Genomic DNA, 6,000 nt, shown 5'->3' on the forward strand with positions numbered 1-6,000 from the left:
AAATGTTTCATTGTTAATATCGAGCCCAGTAATAATGTAAATGTATTATAAAGCATATATATACGATATACGTTCGAATTCGATTCATAAGGCTAGCACATTTTGTATTGTGTTTCTTGACCATTTTTGATTACGTCAAGAGCAGATTATTCAGAGAGAAGGCAAAATGCCACTATCCAGATTTGCGATGTTTAAGTTCTATTTTGCCCGAATGTATTGCTAAGACCGCGTGGCCTAATGGATAAGGCGTCTGACTTCGAATCAGAAGATTGCGAGTTCGAGTCTCGTCGTGGTCGAAGACTTTTTGCAGTAGCATGACCGAGGAATTTCGGCAGGCGATTTCTAAATAGCGATCCGTATTCACACGGCAATGTCAAAGTCAGCACAAGTTTTCGATCAACAAATATAAGATATCTTTGCAAATACTTTTTTCTTCTTCCTGAAATGAGAAATAAAATGCAGTCACTATATATATTTACATCTTTTGTATATCTGATCAGATCAACCACACTCGTTTCGATGTAGAAATATAAGGCGTAAATTGAATGCGCGATCTTGAAACAGATCTTCAATGGAATCGGCATGCAGAGTCCGATTTCGTGTTTTGATTTTGCAAAAGACACTTTTTGCACGAAATTCACGGGTACGGCTGCGATCAAGTAAAATGAAAGCAGGATCTCGTGCACTTTTATAGACCACCGTTTATGAAATCGATTTATGTCTAATAAACATTAGGTGGCAAATATAAAACTCACTAGATTGCAGTTATCGTGTATTTTTCCGTCTTCTACAAATTGTCAAACGATACAATAAAAATTAACCGCCCAACGTGGGGCTCGAACCCACGACCCCGAGATTAAGAGTCTCGTGCTCTACCGACTGAGCTAGCCGGGCAGATGTATACCAATTGTAAAGAAATGGGTGTCGTTTGTAAGAAGCGGTTAATTAGTGCGATAGTTATTTTTGCGTCAACCTGTTTGCCCATGGCTATTTGTTACATCTAAAGAACAAATGCAAAACTATTTTATCAGTTCCATTGATTTTATATTGAAAAGCCACAAATTCTGTCACCTTTAGTGTGAAAACAATGTTGGCGCCAAAATCTCAGAAATGTTTCATTGTTAATATCGAGCCCAGTAATAATGTAAATGTATTATAAAGCATATATATACGATATACGTTCGAATTCGATTCATAAGGCTAGCACATTTTGTATTGTGTTTCTTGACCATTTTTGATTACGTCAAGAGCAGATTATTCAGAGAGAAGGCAAAATGCCACTATCCAGATTTGCGATGTTTAAGTTCTATTTTGCCCGAATGTATTGCTAAGACCGCGTGGCCTAATGGATAAGGCGTCTGACTTCGAATCAGAAGATTGCGAGTTCGAGTCTCGTCGTGGTCGAAGACTTTTTGCAGTAGCATGACCGAGGAATTTCGGCAGGCGATTTCTAAATAGCGATCCGTATTCACACGGCAATGTCAAAGTCAGCACAAGTTTTCGATCAACAAATATAAGATATCTTTGCAAATACTTTTTTCTTCTTCCTGAAATGAGAAATAAAATGCAGTCACTATATATATTTACATCTTTTGTATATCTGATCAGATCAACCACACTCGTTTCGATGTAGAAATATAAGGCGTAAATTGAATGCGCGATCTTGAAACAGATCTTCAATGGAATCGGCATGCAGAGTCCGATTTCGTGTTTTGATTTTGCAAAAGACACTTTTTGCACGAAATTCACGGGTACGGCTGCGATCAAGTAAAATGAAAGCAGGATCTCGTGCACTTTTATAGACCACCGTTTATGAAATCGATTTATGTCTAATAAACATTAGGTGGCAAATATAAAACTCACTAGATTGCAGTTATCGTGTATTTTTCCGTCTTCTACAAATTGTCAAACGATACAATAAAAATTAACCGCCCAACGTGGGGCTCGAACCCACGACCCCGAGATTAAGAGTCTCGTGCTCTACCGACTGAGCTAGCCGGGCAGATGTATACCAATTGTAAAGAAATGGGTGTCGTTTGTAAGAAGCGGTTAATTAGTGCGATAGTTATTTTTGCGTCAACCTGTTTGCCCATGGCTATTTGTTACATCTAAAGAACAAATGCAAAACTATTTTATCAGTTCCATTGATTTTATATTGAAAAGCCACAAATTCTGTCACCTTTAGTGTGAAAACAATGTTGGCGCCAAAATCTCAGAAATGTTTCATTGTTAATATCGAGCCCAGTAATAATGTAAATGTATTATAAAGCATATATATACGATATACGTTCGAATTCGATTCATAAGGCTAGCACATTTTGTATTGTGTTTCTTGACCATTTTTGATTACGTCAAGAGCAGATTATTCAGAGAGAAGGCAAAATGCCACTATCCAGATTTGCGATGTTTAAGTTCTATTTTGCCCGAATGTATTGCTAAGACCGCGTGGCCTAATGGATAAGGCGTCTGACTTCGAATCAGAAGATTGCGAGTTCGAGTCTCGTCGTGGTCGAAGACTTTTTGCAGTAGCATGACCGAGGAATTTCGGCAGGCGATTTCTAAATAGCGATCCGTATTCACACGGCAATGTCAAAGTCAGCACAAGTTTTCGATCAACAAATATAAGATATCTTTGCAAATACTTTTTTCTTCTTCCTGAAATGAGAAATAAAATGCAGTCACTATATATATTTACATCTTTTGTATATCTGATCAGATCAACCACACTCGTTTCGATGTAGAAATATAAGGCGTAAATTGAATGCGCGATCTTGAAACAGATCTTCAATGGAATCGGCATGCAGAGTCCGATTTCGTGTTTTGATTTTGCAAAAGACACTTTTTGCACGAAATTCACGGGTACGGCTGCGATCAAGTAAAATGAAAGCAGGATCTCGTGCACTTTTATAGACCACCGTTTATGAAATCGATTTATGTCTAATAAACATTAGGTGGCAAATATAAAACTCACTAGATTGCAGTTATCGTGTATTTTTCCGTCTTCTACAAATTGTCAAACGATACAATAAAAATTAACCGCCCAACGTGGGGCTCGAACCCACGACCCCGAGATTAAGAGTCTCGTGCTCTACCGACTGAGCTAGCCGGGCAGATGTATACCAATTGTAAAGAAATGGGTGTCGTTTGTAAGAAGCGGTTAATTAGTGCGATAGTTATTTTTGCGTCAACCTGTTTGCCCATGGCTATTTGTTACATCTAAAGAACAAATGCAAAACTATTTTATCAGTTCCATTGATTTTATATTGAAAAGCCACAAATTCTGTCACCTTTAGTGTGAAAACAATGTTGGCGCCAAAATCTCAGAAATGTTTCATTGTTAATATCGAGCCCAGTAATAATGTAAATGTATTATAAAGCATATATATACGATATACGTTCGAATTCGATTCATAAGGCTAGCACATTTTGTATTGTGTTTCTTGACCATTTTTGATTACGTCAAGAGCAGATTATTCAGAGAGAAGGCAAAATGCCACTATCCAGATTTGCGATGTTTAAGTTCTATTTTGCCCGAATGTATTGCTAAGACCGCGTGGCCTAATGGATAAGGCGTCTGACTTCGAATCAGAAGATTGCGAGTTCGAGTCTCGTCGTGGTCGAAGACTTTTTGCAGTAGCATGACCGAGGAATTTCGGCAGGCGATTTCTAAATAGCGATCCGTATTCACACGGCAATGTCAAAGTCAGCACAAGTTTTCGATCAACAAATATAAGATATCTTTGCAAATACTTTTTTCTTCTTCCTGAAATGAGAAATAAAATGCAGTCACTATATATATTTACATCTTTTGTATATCTGATCAGATCAACCACACTCGTTTCGATGTAGAAATATAAGGCGTAAATTGAATGCGCGATCTTGAAACAGATCTTCAATGGAATCGGCATGCAGAGTCCGATTTCGTGTTTTGATTTTGCAAAAGACACTTTTTTGCACGAAATTCACGGGTACGGCTGCGATCAAGTAAAATGAAAGCAGGATCTCGTGCACTTTTATAGACCACCGTTTATGAAATCGATTTATGTCTAATAAACATTAGGTGGCAAATATAAAACTCACTAGATTGCAGTTATCGTGTATTTTTCCGTCTTCTACAAATTGTCAAACGATACAATAAAAATTAACCGCCCAACGTGGGGCTCGAACCCACGACCCCGAGATTAAGAGTCTCGTGCTCTACCGACTGAGCTAGCCGGGCAGATGTATACCAATTGTAAAGAAATGGGTGTCGTTTGTAAGAAGCGGTTAATTAGTGCGATAGTTATTTTTGCGTCAACCTGTTTGCCCATGGCTATTTGTTACATCTAAAGAACAAATGCAAAACTATTTTATCAGTTCCATTGATTTTATATTGAAAAGCCACAAATTCTGTCACCTTTAGTGTGAAAACAATGTTGGCGCCAAAATCTCAGAAATGTTTCATTGTTAATATCGAGCCCAGTAATAATGTAAATGTATTATAAAGCATATATATACGATATACGTTCGAATTCGATTCATAAGGCTAGCACATTTTGTATTGTGTTTCTTGACCATTTTTGATTACGTCAAGAGCAGATTATTCAGAGAGAAGGCAAAATGCCACTATCCAGATTTGCGATGTTTAAGTTCTATTTTGCCCGAATGTATTGCTAAGACCGCGTGGCCTAATGGATAAGGCGTCTGACTTCGAATCAGAAGATTGCGAGTTCGAGTCTCGTCGTGGTCGAAGACTTTTTGCAGTAGCATGACCGAGGAATTTCGGCAGGCGATTTCTAAATAGCGATCCGTATTCACACGGCAATGTCAAAGTCAGCACAAGTTTTCGATCAACAAATATAAGATATCTTTGCAAATACTTTTTTCTTCTTCCTGAAATGAGAAATAAAATGCAGTCACTATATATATTTACATCTTTTGTATATCTGATCAGATCAACCACACTCGTTTCGATGTAGAAATATAAGGCGTAAATTGAATGCGCGATCTTGAAACAGATCTTCAATGGAATCGGCATGCAGAGTCCGATTTCGTGTTTTGATTTTGCAAAAGACACTTTTTGCACGAAATTCACGGGTACGGCTGCGATCAAGTAAAATGAAAGCAGGATCTCGTGCACTTTTATAGACCACCGTTTATGAAATCGATTTATGTCTAATAAACATTAGGTGGCAAATATAAAACTCACTAGATTGCAGTTATCGTGTATTTTTCCGTCTTCTACAAATTGTCAAACGATACAATAAAAATTAACCGCCCAACGTGGGGCTCGAACCCACGACCCCGAGATTAAGAGTCTCGTGCTCTACCGACTGAGCTAGCCGGGCAGATGTATACCAATTGTAAAGAAATGGGTGTCGTTTGTAAGAAGCGGTTAATTAGTGCGATAGTTATTTTTGCGTCAACCTGTTTGCCCATGGCTATTTGTTACATCTAAAGAACAAATGCAAAACTATTTTATCAGTTCCATTGATTTTATATTGAAAAGCCACAAATTCTGTCACCTTTAGTGTGAAAACAATGTTGGCGCCAAAATCTCAGAAATGTTTCATTGTTAATATCGAGCCCAGTAATAATGTAAATGTATTATAAAGCATATATATACGATATACGTTCGAATTCGATTCATAAGGCTAGCACATTTTGTATTGTGTTTCTTGACCATTTTTGATTACGTCAAGAGCAGATTATTCAGAGAGAAGGCAAAATGCCACTATCCAGATTTGCGATGTTTAAGTTCTATTTTGCCGAATGTATTGCTAAGACCGCGTGGCCTAATGGACTGACTTCGAATCAGAAGATTGCGAGTTCGAGTCTCGTCGTGGTCGAAGACTTTTTGCAGTAGCATGACCGAGGAATTTCGGCAGGCGATTTCTAAATAGCGATCCGTATTCACACGGCAATGTCAAAGTCAGCACAAGTTTTCGATCAACAAATATAAGATATCTTTGCAAATACTTTTTTCTTCTTCCTGAAATGAGAAATAAAATGCAGTCACTA

General features: G+C 37.8%; 10 non-coding genes across 10 annotated transcripts; 5 read left to right on the forward strand and 5 right to left on the reverse strand.

Moving 5' to 3' along the window:
• The first annotated feature begins 223 nt into the window (after positions 1–223).
• Trnar-ucg (transfer RNA arginine (anticodon UCG)) lies at positions 224–296 on the forward strand. Its single transcript has one exon. It is a non-coding gene; the product is annotated as a tRNA-Arg (tRNA).
• Positions 297–821: 525 nt separating this feature from the next.
• Positions 822–894, reverse strand: Trnak-cuu (transfer RNA lysine (anticodon CUU)). Its single transcript has one exon. It is a non-coding gene; the product is annotated as a tRNA-Lys (tRNA).
• A 437-nt stretch (positions 895–1,331) lies between these two features.
• Trnar-ucg (transfer RNA arginine (anticodon UCG)) lies at positions 1,332–1,404 on the forward strand. Its single transcript has one exon. It is a non-coding gene; the product is annotated as a tRNA-Arg (tRNA).
• A 525-nt stretch (positions 1,405–1,929) lies between these two features.
• Positions 1,930–2,002, reverse strand: Trnak-cuu (transfer RNA lysine (anticodon CUU)). The gene has a single exon. It is a non-coding gene; the product is annotated as a tRNA-Lys (tRNA).
• Positions 2,003–2,439: 437 nt separating this feature from the next.
• Positions 2,440–2,512, forward strand: Trnar-ucg (transfer RNA arginine (anticodon UCG)). Its single transcript has one exon. It is a non-coding gene; the product is annotated as a tRNA-Arg (tRNA).
• Positions 2,513–3,037: 525 nt separating this feature from the next.
• On the reverse strand, positions 3,038–3,110 carry Trnak-cuu (transfer RNA lysine (anticodon CUU)). Its single transcript has one exon. It is a non-coding gene; the product is annotated as a tRNA-Lys (tRNA).
• Positions 3,111–3,547: 437 nt separating this feature from the next.
• Positions 3,548–3,620, forward strand: Trnar-ucg (transfer RNA arginine (anticodon UCG)). Its single transcript has one exon. It is a non-coding gene; the product is annotated as a tRNA-Arg (tRNA).
• Positions 3,621–4,146: 526 nt separating this feature from the next.
• Positions 4,147–4,219, reverse strand: Trnak-cuu (transfer RNA lysine (anticodon CUU)). Its single transcript has one exon. It is a non-coding gene; the product is annotated as a tRNA-Lys (tRNA).
• A 437-nt stretch (positions 4,220–4,656) lies between these two features.
• Positions 4,657–4,729, forward strand: Trnar-ucg (transfer RNA arginine (anticodon UCG)). Its single transcript has one exon. It is a non-coding gene; the product is annotated as a tRNA-Arg (tRNA).
• A 525-nt stretch (positions 4,730–5,254) lies between these two features.
• On the reverse strand, positions 5,255–5,327 carry Trnak-cuu (transfer RNA lysine (anticodon CUU)). The gene has a single exon. It is a non-coding gene; the product is annotated as a tRNA-Lys (tRNA).
• Positions 5,328–6,000: the final 673 nt, after the last annotated feature.

Source organism: Mytilus trossulus, chromosome 3, assembly GCF_036588685.1.
Source record: "Mytilus trossulus isolate FHL-02 chromosome 3, PNRI_Mtr1.1.1.hap1, whole genome shotgun sequence".
NCBI lineage: Eukaryota > Metazoa > Mollusca > Bivalvia > Mytilida > Mytilidae > Mytilus > Mytilus trossulus.